Consider the following 18,680-nt stretch of genomic DNA (forward strand, 5'->3'; position numbering starts at 1 on the left):
TTAGGGGGCGCAAATCCACGGGTTAGGGGGCGCAAATTACTTGCCTTGCCCCGGGTGCTGACAACCCACACTACGCCACTGCTCAAGAGTCTCCTCCAGCACCATAATTCAAAAGCATAAATTCTTTGGCGATCAGCCTTCTTTATGGTCCAGCTCTCACTTCCATACGTCACTACTGGGAAAACCATAGCTTTGACTACAGGAACATAGGAAGTCGAATATACAGAGCTGGAAAATTAGTCCATCTAGGCCAGTATTGTCGGCACTGACTGACAGCAGCTCTCTGGGGTTCTGGGCAGGTTCTAGTGAAGCTCTAGTGAAGATTCAGGCAGGCTTTTGCATGCAAGACATCTGTCATTGAGCTACAGACCTTCTGCACTATATGGATCATGCAGCAGCCAAGGAAGAAGAAGAAGAAGAGGAGGAGGAGGAGGAGGAGGTGGAGGAGGTGGAGGAGGAGTTTGGATTTGATATCCCACTTTATCACTACCTGAAGGAGTCTCAAAGCGGCTAACATTCTCCTTTCCCTTCCTCCCCCACAACAAACACTCTGTGAGGTGAGTGAGGCTGAGAGACTTCAGAGAAGTGTGACTGGCCCAAGGTCACCCAGCAGCTGCATGTGGAGGAGTGGAGACGCGAATCCAGTTCCCCAGATTACGAGAGTACCGCTCTTAACCACTACACCACACTGGCTCTCCAAGCAACTCCAAATAATAATAATAATAATAATAATAATAATAATAATAATAATAATAATTTGTACCCCACCCATCTGGCTAGGTATTCCCAGCCACTCTGGGCGGGTCCATGCCCAGATGGGATGCCCTACGAATGCTGCCTTGAATTCCATGACGGAAGAAAGGTCAGATAGAAAAATGTAATAAAGAACTGTAATAATAAATACCGCAGCTACTAGCTCAGCAGGGAGCAGCTGAACTCGCCAATGGTCTTAAAAACGTCAATGTTTGTGTACACTTATTTGCAATTTATAGCAGCCTGATGGAGCCTCTTGCTCCCTGCCTTGAACGCACGGCTATTCTGGATCGCAATGCCCCTCGGCATGGTCTGTTTTCAAAAGGGAGGAGGAAGTGCATTTCTCTATAAAATCGCTGCTATTTGGCATCGCCTGTGTCCTTGTTTGCTTTTCCAGAAGAATAAAGCCGGGGCTGAGGCAACGAGCACTTCAGCCATCGCCTGAAAAGCGTCTTTTATGTTTCTCCGCTGATTTTCATATGCCCCAAGGAGAGTGCCTTCTTCGCGAAATGGCTTTTCAAGGGGCCTCGAATCCGGTGCCCTGTGTGGCTTTTATTCAGGGGCCTCCTCTGAGCAAACCTAATAGCTACTTGAGCTAAACAACATTTCCTTTGTGATGCAAAGCATGAGGAGCTCAGCAGATACCTGCTTCTCCCAGAGAGCTTGGACAACAGGATTGGAACCTGCAAATGGCAGTACCTTAGCTCAAGGGGAGAGGAACCTCAGACCTGTGGGGGGGGGGGAGAGCCTGGGGGAGCCTTGAGGACTCTTATCAGGCCACTCTCCCCTCCCTAAGCCATGCCCCTCCCTCTGCACCCTCTTTTTTCATCTCCGCCAAGCTAAGCAGTTGGCTCCTTACCTCTCTCGCCCTGACCTAGCCACTGTGATCCACGCGACGGTCACCTCCAGGCTTGATTATTGTAACTCGCTCTATGTGGGGATGCCCTTGAGACTGACCCAGAAACTCCAGCGGGTGCAGAATGCTGCGGCAAGACTCCTTATGGGGTCCTCGCCACAGGATCACATTCACCCGGTGCTGTACCAGCTGCACTGGCTCCCGGTGGAGTACAGGATCAGGTTTAAGGTGCTGGTTTTAACCTTTAAAGCCCTATACGGCCTAGGACCCTCGTACCTACGGGACCGCCTCTCCTGGTATGTCCCACGGAGGACCTTACAGTCTTCAAACAAAGATATCTTGGAGGTCCCAGGCCACAGAGAGGTTAGGCTGGCCTCAACCAGAGCCAGGGCTTTTTCGGCCGTGGCCCCGATCTCTCTGTCACAAGAGACTAGGGCCCTGCAGAACTTGACATCTTTCTGTAGGGCCTGCAAGACAGAGCTGTTCCACCAGGCCTTTGGCCAGGGCACAGTCTGACCCCCTCCTTTGGTTGCCATTAATTTAATTTGATTTTGAATTGATTTAAAATGAATTGATTTTGGAATGCTGTGTTACTTTTATTTTTGCTAGCTGCTCTGAGCCCGGCTTCAGCTGGGGAGGGTGGGATATAAATAAAATTTTATTTTTATTATTATTTGCATGACCCTCAGCTCCATGCATCCTTGAGCTGTGATGATCCCTCTGGTCTGCCTGGATAGGGAATCAAAGAACCACAAAATTGAAACCTAGAATCGTAAAGTTGGAAGGGACCCCAAGAGTCATCTAGTCAGTGTGTTGTAGTGGTTAAGAGCGGTAGACTCGTGATCTGGAGAACCGGGTTCGTCCACATGCAGCTGCTGGGTGACCTTGGGCTAGTCACACTTCTGTGAAGTCTCTCAGCCCCACTCACCTCACATAATGTTTGTTGTGGGGGAGGAAGGGAAAGGAGAATGTTAGCCGCTTTGAGACTCCTTAAAGGGAGTGAAAGGCAGGATATCAAATCCAAACTCCTCCCTACAATGCAGGAATCTCAACTAAAGCATCCAGGACAGATGCCCAACCAACCTCTGCTTCAAGACCTCCAAGGGAGACTGTTCCACTGTTGAACAGCTCTTAGAAAGTTAATTCTGATGTTTAGTTGGAAGCTCCTTTCTTGTAACTTGAAGCCATTGGTCCGAGTCCTACCCACCACAGAGGAGGAGAAAACAAGCTTGCTCCATCTTCCCTGTGGCAGCCCTTGAGATGATGATGATGATGATGACGACGACAATGACGATGACAAAATGCTGCTGACCTGACATCAAACGTCCCTATCTTCTTCTTTGGTGATCACTCATAGCCAAGTAAGCTTGTTTTCCATGAACACTGTCTTAACAGAGCTCCATTCAATCCACCGCTTCTCTGTGGTCTTCCATTTCCACACAACCCTGAAACAGTGTTTTGTGGTGACCAAGAATGCTCATAAAAAGAGAGAGAGAGAGAACCAGTGTGGTGTAGTGGTTAAGAGCGACAGACTCGTAATCTGGTGAACCGGGTCCGCGTCCCCGCTCCTCCACATGAAGCTGCTGGGTGACCTTGGGCTAGTCACACTTCTCTGAAGTCTCTCAGCCCCACTCACCTCACAGAGTGTTTGTTGTGGGGGAGGAAGGCAAAGGAGAATGTTAGCCTCTTTGAGACTCCTTTGGGTAGTGATAAAGCGGGATATCAAATCCAAACTCTTCTTCTTCTTAATGTTGATCAGTCTTCCATTGTTGTTGTTTAGTTAACTCTTCGTGACCCCATGGACCAGAGCACACCAGGCACTCCTGTCTTCCACAGCCTCCCGCAGTTTGGTCAAACTCATTTTCGTAGCTTTGAGAACACTGTCCAAGCATCTTGTCCTTTGTTGTCCCCTTCTCCTTGTGCCCTCCATCTTTCCCAACATCAGGGTCTTTTCCAGGGAGTCTTCTTTTCTCAAGAGGTCAGTCTTCAATAGTCCCCCCCCCCCTAATTTTGTTGCCCCCCCACCCAGCATATTTTCCCATTTTTTTCAAAATTTGGGGTTTCCCCACATCTGCTGACACTTCCCTCTTGTGTGCGGATCAGACCCTTTTGGCCACATGAAGATTGGTACTTGGAGATTGGGCAGAACCAGCTGGAAGCTGCCTCCAGGTGCTGACTTTGGGACTCAGGAAAGGGCAGCAAATTGTGAGTCATTTGATTTATTATTACCACATTTTTGCTGCCAGGGAGGGTGGACAGGAGATTAAGGGCTTTCCTGACTCAAGAGAACAAAATATCTTGGGCTGGCCCTGAGAATGAGGTGGCTATGAGTATAAAGCAGCACCAGGAACACCTGACCTGACCCAGATCCATCCTCGGATAAAACCTAGGTGCACAGCTAATGTTTACTTAGGGTTTTTAAAGCTCTAATTAAACTGACAATCAGCAGGGTTGGAGGAAGGAGACATTGTATCTCCCGCACCTTCCATCTGAACTGCAGAGAGCAGGAGGGCCAATCTTGCTGTTTCAACAGTGAGTTCCTGACAGGGAACATGTTGGTATTAGAACATAAGAAGAGCTTGCTGGATCAAGGCAATGGTCCATCTAGTCGACCATCCTGTTCCCACAGTGGTCACACAGATGCCCGTGGGAAAAGGGCAAGGAGGACCTGAGCTGTGCTGGTCCCGGGGGGAAGGTTACCGTTGACGTAGTCGAAGTCCGGATCTGGGTAACTAGCCTGGAAATAGTTCGCAAGGAGCGGAGCGAGGTCCGAAGCAGGAAGCCGAGCGAGGACAGGAACACTGGAGGGTTAGGTCTGGGTCCGGACAGGAGCAGGTACTGAACGACGACGTTGCTCCCGCAACCTGGGACCGGGCTGACTGGCCTTTATCTTCTTTGAGGCCAGGGGCGGTCCCGGCCCCCAGGAGACCCGCCTCTCCTGGCCTTAAGGCGAGCACTCCTCCTGGGAGAAACCAGTTCCCTTCGCCTCTCTGCCCTAAGCCTCTGCAGTTCAGGAGAAGCTGAAGGGTTACTGGGTCCAGGGGGAGACTCACCTGTAGGCACTGAGTCCTCAACCACCTCTGGAGCCAGAATGGATTCACCTGGTGCCTGCTCCTGAGGATCCGGCACAGGTGCAGGCGCCTCAGAATCAAGGCCCTGCCCCAGTTCAGCCGGCCCTGGAGGCGGGGACTCCTGTGCAGGCTGGGATTCGTCCAGTTCACCCTCTGAATCGGATTCCCAGGCCATCACATGAGCACTCCTGCAGAGCAATGGGTCAGTGCATCTGGCAGTTAGCCTATGGTTACCAGGTTTTTTTCAGTGAATCTGGGGACACCTTTTTTTTTTGGAAGCTGAGTACAGTAGCAACAGGGAGTCAGTAGTGGGGATGGTGAGGCAAAAGACCCTGGGCCCAAGCACACATGCATATTGTAAAGGTAAAGGATTTGTCCTTTAAAGCCCTATGTGGCCTAGGACCCATGTACCTACGGCACCGCCTCTCCTGGTATCTCCCACGGAGGACCTTATCGTCTTCAAACAAAAATATCTTGGAGGTCCTGGGCCACAGGGAGGTTAGGCTGGCCTCAACCAGACCAAGGCTTTTTTGGCTGTGGCCCCAATCTGGTGGAACACTCTGTCACAAGAGACCAGGGCCCTGCGGGACTTGACATCTTTCCGCAGGGCCTGCAAGACAGAGCTGTTCCGCCTGGCCTTTGGTTTGGACTCAGTCTGACCCTTATGTTTCTCTCCCCTTATGGTCTTGATTTATCGGCTACTTTTAAAACGAGGCTGCATTTTAAACTGCATTTTAACCTGTATTTTAAATTGTATTTTCCCTTTTTCTTTTTCCCCTATTACGTTTAACTGTGATTTTATTGGTGTTAGCCGCCCTGAGCCCATCTCTGGCTGGGGAGGGCGGGGTATTATTATTATTTAGCCAGCAGGTTGGCGGTTCGAGCCCACCCAGGCACAGGTGTGGGCAGAATTCCTGCATTGCAAGAGGTTAGACTAGATGATTCTTGGGAGCCCTTCCAACCCTAGAATTCTATGATTTCACAAGTGCATTCTCCCCTCCTGTGGTTTCCAGCATCTGGTACTTAGAAGAACGGCTGGCTCTGGCTGTGGAGGTAGAATATCATCATCATCATCATCATCACAATCTGGCTGGGTTTCCCCAGCCATTCTGGGTGACTCCCAACAGAATATTAAAAACACGATAAAACGTCAAACATTATAAACTTCCCTAAACAGGGCTGCCTTCAGATGTCTTCTAAAAGTCATATAGTTCGCTGACACCAAACCCTACATACATTAAGCATAACAGAAACATCGCCACCCGACCCCACCCCCACCCATCTTCCCTCCCTCCACCCCTTCTTCTTCTTCTTCTTCTTCTTCTTCTTCTTCTTTTCTTTCTCCCCCTAATGTCTCAACAAATGAAACGGATTTGTAAAAATGTTACATGGAAAAAATATGAGAGATATTACAATTACTTCTGTAAAACAAGAAAATCTTTAATTAAAAAAATAAAAATAAAAGTCATATAGTTGTTTATTTCCTTGACATCTGATGGGAGGATGAAGGCCTTCTGCCTGATTCCCTCTGTAATTTCACTTCTCGCAATGAGGGAACCAGCAGATGACCCTTGGAGCTGGACCTTAGTGTCCGGGCTGGACGATGGGGGTGGAGATGCTCCTTCAGGTATACTGGGCCGAGGCCATTTAGGGCTTTAAAGGTCAGTACCAACACTCTGAATCGTGCTCGGAAACGTACTGGGAGCCAATGTTGGTCTTTCAGGACCAGTGTTATATGGTATATAACAGAACATAGCCATTTGGGCTAGTAGGCTTTGATAGTCCACCTGTCAGGGGTTCAGGAGCAGAGGCAAGGGCAAGGAAGGAAACAGAGAGCGAAGGGGAGGAGGCAGAAGAAAGGATGAGCGATGACGACGACCCGAGATCTCCGAGTCTCTCCAGTGAGTCGGAGGATTCACAGAAAGGAGCACCAGTGGCCAAGGCAAGGGGGGAGTTTAGGGGGGCACCCCAGGGAGATAGAGCCAGAGGGGAATCAGAGGAGAGCAGTTGGAGATCGGGTCCAGCGTCACCGCCAGAGAACAGGGAAGAGGAAAGGAGCCAGGGGGCAAGCGCTGGCAGCTCACAGCAGGAGGGAGGGCACGAGTCAGGGGTGGCCACACCTCCATCTGGGAGCGAAGAAACGGTTAGACGGAAGGTGGAAGGTTGGGCGCGCGCGCCAAGTTCAAATGCACAGGAAGGAGGCGCAGTAGGCAGCCCGGAAAGAGAGCCGGGTCCTAAAGCCCGGCGCAAGGAGACAGGAGAGTCCGGGGGGTCAGCGTCCGAAGAATCCCGGAAGGAAGAGACCCAGGGGGGCAGAGGGACCCAGAGAAGAACAGTCAGGCGGAAAAGGTGGAGCAGGGCTAGGATATTAAGTTGGTGTACGAGGGGCGGAGATTCAGACGGAGCTTCGCCGATCTAGCTACTAGACGTAGGGTTGCACGCAGCAGCTTGAGAATGGAAACTGTAACTCAATAAAGACTTTTACTTAATGACCGTTGGCTAGCGTGATCCTCTGTGAGCTAGGATCTTGAAGCAACCCTGACACCACCCCTCCATGAATTTGTCCAATCCTCTTAAAGTCATCCAAGTTAGTGGCCATCACTGCAGGTGAGTTCCTCAGCTTAACCATGTGTTGCCTGAAGAAGTACAGTGGTACCTCAGGTTAAGAACTTAATTCGTTCTGGAGGTCCCTTCTTAACCTGAAGCACCACTTTAGCTAATGGGGCCTCCTGCTGCCGCTGCGCCGCCGGAGCACGATTTCTGTTCTCATCCTGAAGCAAAGTTCTTAACCTGAAGTACTATTTCTGGGTTAGCGGAGTCTGTAACCTGAAGCGTCTGTAACCTGAAGCGTCTGTAACCCGAGGTACCACTGTACTTTTTTTTTTTTTTGCCCGTCCTGAAACATTTAGCTTCATCGGATGTCCGGTGGTATGAGTGAGGAAGAAAAATTTTCCTCGATCCAGAGAGAGCGAGAGAGAGATCTGCTGGGAAAGCGGACCCCTGCAGCTACCAGGACTGAATCTCTGCTTACCAGCCAGGTGGCTAGCTGCAAAATCGAAGGCCTCTGGGAGTTAGAGCCTGAAAAATCTGGAGGTCTCCAGGTTCAGGTAGTTTGGCGAAGACCTTTCATTGTGTTCTGTACATATTTACTGAAATATACTCGGAGTCGAGTGTGGATTTCATGCTCTTTATTCAGCTCACAGTAGTGAGGAATGGAAGTTCCCCAGAAATGTCTGCTTTATATACATTATTTACACAATGGGCCCCCCGTGATTGGCTAATTCCAGGTTTCTCCTGTAGGCCAATCAGGTTGCGGATTCCCTTCCACCTGGAGTTGGATTGGGTGGCTCCCGTGGACCAATCAGACTGCTGTATTCTGGGTCTTATTGTTCTAGGACCAATCAGACTGCTGCATTCTGAATCCTATTGTTCTAGGACCAATCATACTTCTGCATTCTGAAACCTATTGTTCTAGGACCAATCAGACTGCTGCATTCTGAAACCTATTGTTCTAGGACCAATCAGACTGCTGCATTCTGAAACCTATTGTTCTAGGGCCAATCAGATGCTGCATTCTAAATCCTATTCAACTCAGTACATAACATTTACTTTCGAGCCTGCTGCAGAGACAGGATGACTCCTCCCTTTGGCTCTCTGTGTTTCACAGAGGGGTTAGCTAGCGGACACCCCAGTCAGAAAGCTCTGCAAGGACTTGATTAGACCTGTCCAACAAAAATGGAACAGCAGCAGGAAACTAAGCTCAGTGTCAGCTGGTGATTAAGCTACAACCCTCCTTTGGTGCTCGCCTTCACGCAATTACACTTGTGGTAGGAGGGTTGATATCTATTGAGCTTCCTCACTCGGTTACTCCAGCATTACCCGGTGTGATGGCCTGGGATTCCGAGTCTGAGAGTGAACCGGAGGAATCCCAGCCGGCACAGGAGTCCCCGCCTCCAGGGCCGGCTGAACTGGGGCAAGGCCTAGATTCTGAGGAGCCTGCACCTGTGCCAGATCCTCAGGAGCAGGCACCAGGTGAAACCATTCTGGCCCCAGAGGTGCTTGAGGACTCAGTGTCTACAGGTGAGCCTCCCCCGGGGCCCACTAACCCTTCGGCCTCTCCTGAACTGCAGAGGCTTAGGGCAGAGAGGCGAAGGGAACTGGTTTCTCCCAGGAGGAGTGCTCGCCTTAAGGCCAGGAGAGGCGGGGCTCCTGGAGGCCGGGACCGCCCCTGGCCTTAGAAGAAGATAAAGGTCAGTCAGCCCGGTCCCAGGTTGCGGGAGCAACGTCGTCGTGGAGTACCTGCTCTTACCCAGACCTAGATCTGCACTTCCAGTGTGCCTGTTCCTCGCCCGGCTTCCTGCTTCTGACTCTCCGGTGTTCCTGTTCCTCGCCTGGCTTCCTGCTCTCCGGTGTTCCTGTCCCTCGCCCGGCTTCCTGCTTCTGACCTTCCAGTGTTCCTGTTCCCCGCCTGGCTTCCTGCTTCTGCCCTACCAGCGTTCCTGTTCCCCGCCCGGCTCCCTGTTTCGGACCTCGCGTCTCATCTTGTGAACGTCTACCCGGCTAGTGACTCAGGACTGAACTTTGGCTACGGTAATAGTACCTTCCCCCCCGGGACCAGCATACCCAGCCATGTTGCCTTGTGTGTGTTGGACGAGGGAAGGTCTCAAGCTTGCTTGATGTCAAGTGTAATGGAACCCCTGCCCTTTCTGTTGTTGCTGAACTACAACTCCCATCAACCCCAGCAAGCATGGCCGACGGCCAGGGATGATGGGAGTTGTAGATCAGCAACCCATGGCAGCTCAAAAGCTCCTCACCCCTGCTCTAGAACAGCCTTCAGCAACCAGCACCTTCTAGAAGATGTTCTGGACTACAACTCCCATAAGCCACAGCCGGAATTGCTGATGGGAGTTGTAGTCCAAAACTTCTGGTTGCTAAAGATTGGCTTAAAGCAAATGCCCGGATGTAATTTAGGCAATGAAAGCTTCCACTATCCAGCCCCCCTCAGGAATGAAATCTCTCTCTCACACACACATACACACACACACCATAGCTGTCAACCATCCCTTATTTGGCGGGAAAGTCCCTTATCCCAGGGCTGTGTCTCGCTGCTGTCCCTTATTGATGATGTCCCTTAAATTTCCTGGGTTTCAAAGGAAACAGCTCCTCTCCCTCCCTCCCTGCCAGCCAGGGAGGAAGGAGGCTCCAACTGTGTTGCTTGGCTGTGTTGCTCACCCAATAAGGAGTCTAAGAACGACTGGGGGGTGGAGCTTGCATGCCTTGTGCCGATCAAATCGGCCGCGTTGCCTGGGGACTTGTCTTTGCTCAGCACTTCCCAGCAGAGAGGTGACGGTGGTTTTCCTTGCTGCATCCCCTTTGCCGGGTTGCTGCGCTGTGGGAACCACCGCTTGAGGCTTCGTTTGGCTGCTGGCTGGGTTTTCTGCCTTTGGCTTGGAGGGGCTCAAAAGTCGAACACACCTGAACTTGCTAAATCCCTTATTTTGGCTGATGATCCCTTATTTTGAGGCTGCTGGTCCCTTATTTTCAAATCTGTAAGTTGACAGCTATGACACACACACACACACACACACACACGCACGCACGCACACACACACACACACACACACACTGCTGTGTACATGGAAAGGGGGTACCTTACCAGTTCAATGCAAGAAAAATGACTCCGTGGTGAGATAGATTTATTAGAACACTGAACAAAAAAGGGGGAAATTTCCTGCATTTGTCTGGCAAGATACACACTGATGTAAACTGAACCACTACTAAAGTGGGGCGGTGTCAGGCAGAGACAAGGGCAACGAACTCACACATCCGCTCTACCGACTGTGCCTTAAATATCCAGAGACTGTTAGTTCACAGCACAAAACAGCCCCTTTACGAGTCCCCTGTACGGTTGATGTGCCCTTTGCCAACCTGGAGGGCACCAAGTTGGCAAAGCTTGTGGCAAGGCATCTGAAAACAGCCAGATCTGGACACTGTCCAAGACAGGAAACGGAGCTGTGTAATGGTCCTGACTAATATAGTTTTGTTTTTACATTTCTCTCTCTCTCCATCATCATCTGCGTTTGTGGAAGTTGACGCTTCGCTCCTAATGGCCCCAGCTATTGATCATTGCCAGATGCTAGCCTTTTCCACTCTCTGTTTTGGCAGAAGTGCTTGGCCTATAACCTGCAGCCTTCGGTGTTTCCATGAAGCATTTTCTCACCCGACCACTCAGCCCTTGTTCCTGTTTGAGTTCCCGAGAATGGAGTGGGCTTGCGCTGATACCAAGCAAAGTCATTCTGAGAACAGATTTCTTGATGTGGACATATGGAGATCCCAGCGTAGTTGTTACCCGATGCCTTGGAATGATCTTTTTGCCTGTGCCTCGTAAGCAGACGGAGTGTGGAAAGTTTCCCCCACTCCCCATGCTGAGCACATGATAAACAAGATTTCAATATGCTTGTGCTAACTGCATACTATGGCACTGGGCAGGCCCACATTTAAAGCCCATCCAATGCTCATTTAAATCACAGGACTTTCCTCTAAGTCAGCGGTTCTCAACCTGTGGGTCCCCAGATGTTGTTGGACTACAACTCCCATCATCCCTAGCTCTGGCCTTGCTAGCTAGGGGTGATGGGAGTTGTAGTTCAACAATGTCTGGGGACCCACAGGTTGAGAAAGGCTGCTCTAAGGAATCCTGGGACCCATAGTTTATTAAGGGTACTGTGAACTGCAACTCTGTGTTTGGAAAACTACAGTTCCCAAGAATGTTTGGGAGCTTTAAATGTATAGTGTGACACTGACCATCACTGGAAGCAGAACTACTATAAAGATACTCTTAACATCCCTAATATTAGAGCTGTGTACGGGGTGCGTTGTTTTTGTCCGTGGAGTTTTCTTGGCAGGGATACTGGAGTGGCTTGCCGGTTCCTGCTCCAGGTGGATCACGTTTGGTCAAAACTCTCCACTATGACCTGTCTGTCTTGGGTGGCCCTGCACGGCATAGCTCATAGCTTCTCTGAGTTATTCAAGCCCCTTCGCCATGACAAGACAGTGATCCCTGAAGCTGTAGACTCCCTGGAAAAGACCCTGATGTTGGGAAAGGTGGAGAACACAAGGAGAAGGGGACGACAGAGGACGAGATGGTTGGACAGTGTTCTCAAAGCTACTAATATGAGTTTGACCAAACTGCGGGAGGCAGTGGAAGACAGGAGTGCCTGGTCCATGGGTCACAAAGAGTCGGACATGACTAAATGACTAAACAACAACACAGGGTGCGTAAATAGACACAAATACACATACAGTGGTACCTCAGGTTAAAAACTTAATTCGTTCTGGAGGTCTGTTCTTAACCTGAAACTGTTCTTAACCTGAGGTACCGCTTTAGCTAATGGGGCTTCCTGCTGCCGCTGCGCGATTTCTGTTCTCATCCTGAAGCAAAGTTCTTAACCCGAGGTACTATTTCTGGGTCTGTAACCTGAAGCGTCTGTAACCCAAGGTACCACTGTACATATATGTACATACAAAGTACTATTTCTGGGTCTGTAACCTGAAGCGTCTGTAACCCAAGGTACCACTGTACATATATGTACATACAAGGTACTATTTCTGGGTCTGTAACCTGAAGCGTCTGTAACTCAAGGTACCACTGTACATATATGTTTACATGCACACGCAGATTCCACCTTTCAAATTCAGAGATGGAACTTTGAATTTAGAGTGCAGACCTTACAACTCCAACTTTAATTTCAATACACAGCCTGGATAGCTCAGCTGGTTAGAGCGTGGTACTGATAATGCCAAGGTTGCAGGTTCGATCCCTGTATGGGACAGCTGCATATTCCTGCCTTGAAGAGGTTGGACTAGATGATTCTCAGGGTCCCTTCCAACTCTATGATTCTACCAGATCTGGGCCATGGAGCAATTCTGCGATTCCATTTCATAGAAACATGGAGTTGGTTTGGTAAAGATCTTCGCATCCTGATGAAGTTTGCATTTCCCCCAAACATTGCCTCAGCTCTACAAATGACAGCTGGTTGAAAATTAATGATGGAGGGGGTCACCGCTGCGTGCTCCCCTCCCCCCTTGCTTAATGAACATCTCCCGAGGAAAAGGGTGAATTCGGTGCGGAGGGGGCAGCGCCTTGTTAATTTGCTGGACATAACCTCTATGAGTCATGGCTTCTTGCCAGGCGGCTCTTAAATCATCCGCCCAGCAGCCCTCCGCTCCAAGATCCAACCATTAAATGCAACTCAGCATCACTCCAGTGAACTTCCTGGTGAGAACCGCCTGCAGCTTCGCTGAGAGCATAATAGAAGCTGCGGGTCTGAAGGCAAACGGAAAGCCTGTTAAAGTCATGCCAAGGGGATCTGAGTGCTCGCAAGGGGCTTCGGGACCACAGCCTTTTTGAGCTAAGGGTGTCGTTAAATCCTGATGGATGACGTGGAGTGCTTAATTTATTTATTTTTTTTTGGGGGGGGGGAAATATCTGATTCCAAATATTCCCTACTGGTGAAAATATCCAATATTGCAGATCCAATGGTGCTGCGATACTGAGAAGCAGAAAGTCCTTGCCTGTCTATCTCAGATAATGTTTCATTGGGGCTTTTTTGTTTGTTTGTTTTTTTAAGGTTCATGTGTCTTTTAATCTGTAATTTTAGCTTAATGGACACTTTTAATTATATTTTGGACTTTAAAAAAAAACTTGAACTTTTACTGACAATTTACTGTATCTTTTACATTTTTTGTAAACTGCTTAGAGGCTTCACCTACAGTTCAGCGGCATACAAATTTTGTCAAATTAAAAAAATCAAATGCACAAATTATTCATAGTGGTGCAAAACGGAGTATGAGAGCATAGCTAGGCTTTGAAAACAATTGCCTGCTATTCCTGTTTTTTTATTATTATTATCATGCATTTTATTCTACTGCTTTATATTTTAAAGAAATAGAAAAAAAAATCTCAAAGAGGTTTGCAACACACCAACGCATCAAATGAAACAATCTGTAACAAAACAAATTCAGATTTCAAGGGAAATATTCCAAATCCTTCTCTAAGTGGCGTTTTGCTTTCCCCATATTTATTTGTCTACTTAATTTATGTAGCTACTCCATAGCAGATGAACTCTGGGAAGGCAGCATGGCATAGTGGTTAGAGTGACGAACTAAGACCTGGGAGACCAGGGCTCAAATTCCCACTCAGCTACAAAGCCCACCTTGAAATCTGTCACAAATTGCCACTTAAATAGTCTTCCCAGACTGATCTCAAACACTGCCAATTTTTGTTTGTTTTTGGTGGGATTTTATCACAACTGGCAATGTGGAGTAGTGGTTAGAGCAGCCTTCCTCAGCCTGATGCCCTCCAGGTATTTGCAACTCCCGTCTTTGAACCTCACCATGCGATTCTCCCCTTCCGTGTGCACGGAAATCTCTTTGCCGCCGCCCTTGCCAAAAGCTACTAGCTGCAACAGCTAGTCTCTACCTCTGCTGTCAGAGGCGAGTCAACTCTGAATTCCAGCTGCTGGCATCTGGTTGGCTGCAATGAGGGCAGGATCCTGCACAAGATGGGCCAGTAGCCTGACCCAGCAGGTTTGTCTTATGTCTGGATGAAACTGCTGTCCTTAAAATGGCCCTGTGCTGCGGCCTAGCTAGATCCAGCTCAGCACAATTTGGTACCTGAGGCCAAAAATAAAAATTCCAAATGATTATCACAGATATATAAAGCACATTAAAAAGCTGACAACTGCCACTTTTTAACAATGCCCCATTTCTTTTCGCCCGAGGCAGCTGTCTCATGATAAGGACATCCCTGAGGTCAGTTTTATTATTGATTACCTACTGCAGAGAGAGTGGTATCTGGAGGCTGAGGGAGAACAGCTTAGTGGGTTGGCCTTGGGGAGGTTTTAAACATTGCCCGCAGCGCAGCACAGTCTCTTAGCTACCAAGACATCATAGTGCCAACACAATTCCATCGACGCTTCCATTTTCCAGTGAAATTGAGCCATTTGCATGCTCCGACCAATGACAGGTTTTGAGGGTTTGCAACATGGGCGCGTCAAGCAGCCAGGCTGATCACTGGGGCAGGACGGTTTGAGCATCTTACGCCGATCCTGGTCCGACTGCACTGGCTACCAATTAGTTTGCGGGCCCAATTCAAACTGGGGGTTGTGACCTATAAAGCCTTAAACAGCTCAGGCCCACAATACCTCAAGGACCACCTCTTTCCATATGAACCTACCCAGACCCTCAGGTCATCTTCTGAGGCCCTCCTTCGTTTGCCTCTGCCACAAGAGGTTCAGAGAGCAGCCATAGGAGAACAGGGCCTTCTCTGCAGTGGCTCCCTGTCTGTGGAATGCTCTCCGCAAGGAAGTTTGCCTGGTGCCTTGATTATGCACCTTTAGGCGCCAGGCAAAAACATTCCTCTTTAACCAGGCCTTTGGTTAATTGACATCCAATGCCCTTATAAAATGGGGGGCTTGTTTGCATTTTTATTTTGTATTTTGTGTGTTTATATCGTGATTTTATCCTGTGGACAGCCCTGAGACCTGCGGGTATAGGGCAATTTAATAATAATAATAATAATAATAATAATAATAATAATAATAATAATAGTTAAAGTACAGTGGTACCTCTGGTTAAGAACGTAATTCGTTCCGGAGGTTCGTTCTTAACCTGAAACTGTTCTTAACCTGAGGTACCACTTTAGCTAATGGGGCCTCCCACTGCGGCTGCGTGATTTCTGTTCTCATCCTGAAGCAAAGTTCTTAACCTGAGGTACTATTTCTGGGTTACCTGAGTCTGTAACCTGAAGTGTCTGTAACCTGAGGCATCTGTAACCCAAGGTACCACTGTAATGCCACCCTAATTTGTTGTCCTGCCAGATGATGGTTTTCCTTAGGCATTGGCAAACTCGGGCCTCCAGATGTTTTGGGACTACAACTCCCATCATCCCTGACCACTGGTCCTGTTAGCTAAGGGTGATGGGAGTTGTAGTCCCAAAACATCTGGAGGGCCGAGTTTGCCTATGCCTGGTTTTCCTTTTCACACCAGATATCCATGTGACTTTTCTTCTTTCTGTGTCAGCCGTTATTCTACAACGGGGTGGAGAACCACTTTCAGGTCAAGGGGCGCATTCTATCATGAGAAACCTTGCAGAGGTCATATGCCAGTGGTAGGCGAGGTCAGTGCTTTTTTTAAAAAAAAAGAGGGGGGAAAAGATGACAAAGCCACTTCTGGCGAACCAGAGCAGCGCACGGAAACACCGTTTACCTTCCCGCCGGAGCGGTACCTATTTATCTACTTGCACTTTGACGTGCTTTCGAACTGCTAGGTTGGCAGGAGCAGGGACCGAGCAACGGGAGCTCACCCCGTCGCAGGGATTTGAACCGCCGACCTTCTGATCGGCAAGCCCTAGGCTCTGTGGTTTAACCCACAGCGCCGCCCGCGTTCCTACCCTAAAGTACCCCCAGGAAAAAAAGCACTGGGTGGATGAGGCCAAGGCAACATGATCAGAACATGATCAGAAGAAGAGGAGTTTGGACTTGATATCCCGCCTTTCACTCCCCTTAAGGAGTCTCACAGCAGCTAACAAACTCCTTTCCCTTCCTCCCCCACAACAAACACTCTGTGGGGTCAGTGAGGCTGAGAGACTTCAGAGAAGTGTGACTAGCCCAAGGTCACCCAGCAGCTGCATGTGGAGGAGCCGGGAAGCGAACCCAGTTCACCAGATTACGAGTCTACCGCTCTTAACCACTACACCACACTGGCTCTCAGAGTTCAAGGAGACGTTCCAGCCAAGAAAACCACACTCAAGGAGTCTGTGAAGCTGGACTGGTGATGGGCCTTCGTAAAGCGGCGGAGCCCGGAAACTAGGGGTGCACCTGTGGGGCGCGAGACTCAGAGAGACCTGGAGGACTACACTGGACTCTCAGGCCTGAGGTTCTCCATGCTGCGCTGCAGCATTTGAGGGACTCATGAATCACTCGCTAATGATGGAGAAAATAATAATTTCATAAACAGTACCATTTTGATGTTTCTGTTTTCTTTTGAACCTATGGCCTAACTAAACCAAAGAGGCCTGTGCCCACCTTTTACGGTACGGAACCGACTGCTTTTAGGTTCTGTACGTAACAAGTGTTCGTTCCGGAACACTGGAAAGAATAACCTGCTAGAATCTACTGTGGCCATTGTATGCCTGAAAAGAGAATCGGCTAAGCGCGGCAATTGCGATTAATCTTGAATTGTTTCGTAGACAGGCGAAAGAGGATATTGGGAGGCATTTAATGAATAGGAAAATTAGTCAAAGTCCTAATAGAGACACTGAAAAATGATTATATGTAATCACAGGATATTATGGCGAGGGCAGATCTGAAGAGCTAGATAGATGTGATTGGTTCGGGATGCTGGCATTGGGTTGCAATCGTTAAGACTGTCGTGACCCTTTGATTGGTGAATAGAAATCCCATGTGCAGTCTGGAAGTGTATCAGAAACATTGATTTGGTTGTGGTTCTTTGCAGCCTCCTCCTTACTTTTGACGCTGTCCCTATGTGCATTTGAGTTTCAATAAAGGCCTAGCTTTTCACTTGGCGCCTGCATCCTCTTCCTTTGGGTTTCTGGAAGGAAGACCTCCAGTCTAGGAACCCCTTTTAAAATTCTCCAACATTAGGTCTCTTTACAGGTGAGGGCTCCAAACTACACCAATGGAGACCAAAGCCTTGCCCTGCCCGCTTTCCCTCTGAAGTGTATACCATCCAACTTTGTATCCTCTTCCCCTCCACACATGTGCTATCTAATCTTAGCTCGCAACCCACTCCCCATCCTCCAATACCAACCCAGAAGTTTTGGCTAACCTCCATACCGGTACCAGAGTTTTGTGTTCATTTTGTAGCACGAACCTCACTTTTTGTCGGGTCCCCCAATCTGAGTAATCAGTACATCAAACTGGGGTTCGTAGTTGACACCCAGTAATCCAACATTGTCTGATTCACTCCAAAATGGTGCCAATGTTTTGTAGTCCTTTTGTAGTGCAAACCCCAGATTTTGTAAAGGTAAAGGGACCCCTGACCATTAGGTCCAGTCGTGACAGACTCTGGGGTTGCGGCACTCATCTCTTTTTATTGGCCGAGGGAGCTGGCGTACAGCTTCCGGGTCATGTGGCCAGCAGGACTAAGCCACTTCTGGCGAACCAGAGCAGCGCATGGAAACATCGTTTACCTTCCCGCCGGAGTGGTACCTATTTATCTACTTGCACTTGATGTGCTTTCAAACTGCTAGGTTGGCAGGAGCAGGGACTGAGCAACGGGAGCTCACCCCGTCGCGGGGATTCGAACCGCCGACCTTCTGATCAGCAAATCCTAGGCTCTGTGGTTTAACCCACAGCGCCACCCGCGTCCCCCACATTTTGTAGTTCCTCCCTAATCTGAGTAATTGATAAACTGGGGTTCGTAGTTAATGAAGCTCTCCAATGCAGTCTGTTGTCTCTCTGCTCTGTCTCCATTCCTTTCAGTCTTCTGCCTTTATCCTTGGGGACTTCAATCTTCACCTTGATGTTTCTTTCTGGTCCCTCAGTCTTTCGCTCAACTGTCACCTCCTTTGATCTTCACCTCATTCTGTTTGCTCGGCTCCATCTGCGTCCTTGATCCCCCTCCTCTTGAGGAAGTGCTGTCTTCTTGTTAATGACCTTTCCCCTGAACATTGCCACTCCTCCAACCATCACTGGGCCTCTTCTTTAATATTTGAGAGAAATCATAGATGCCATCTCTAGAACACAGGCAAGACATTGCTGGGCTACTCAATGTGGTTCCCTCCAGATATTTCTTGAGCTACAACTCCCATCATCCCTGACGGTTGGCCATGCTGGCTGGGGCTGATGGGAACTGTAGTCAACAATGTCTTTAAGGCACCAGGCTGGCTCCCTGCAGCCTTCAGGAGGGGGTCTTAGATCACATCCATGTGATACATTTAAGCATGTCTTCTAGCCAAGAACCATGGTTTGTCATGTGTG

The 18,680-nt window shown here is 49.0% G+C and overlaps 1 non-coding gene across 1 annotated transcript; it reads left to right on the forward strand.

Annotated features, from left to right (window-relative positions):
• Window positions 1-12,435: 12,435 nt before the first annotated feature.
• On the forward strand, window positions 12,436-12,509 carry TRNAI-GAU (transfer RNA isoleucine (anticodon GAU)). The gene has a single exon. It is a non-coding gene; the product is annotated as a tRNA-Ile (tRNA).
• Window positions 12,510-18,680: the final 6,171 nt, after the last annotated feature.

Source organism: Podarcis muralis, chromosome 8, assembly GCF_964188315.1.
Source record: "Podarcis muralis chromosome 8, rPodMur119.hap1.1, whole genome shotgun sequence".
Classification (NCBI taxonomy): domain Eukaryota; kingdom Metazoa; phylum Chordata; class Lepidosauria; order Squamata; family Lacertidae; genus Podarcis; species Podarcis muralis.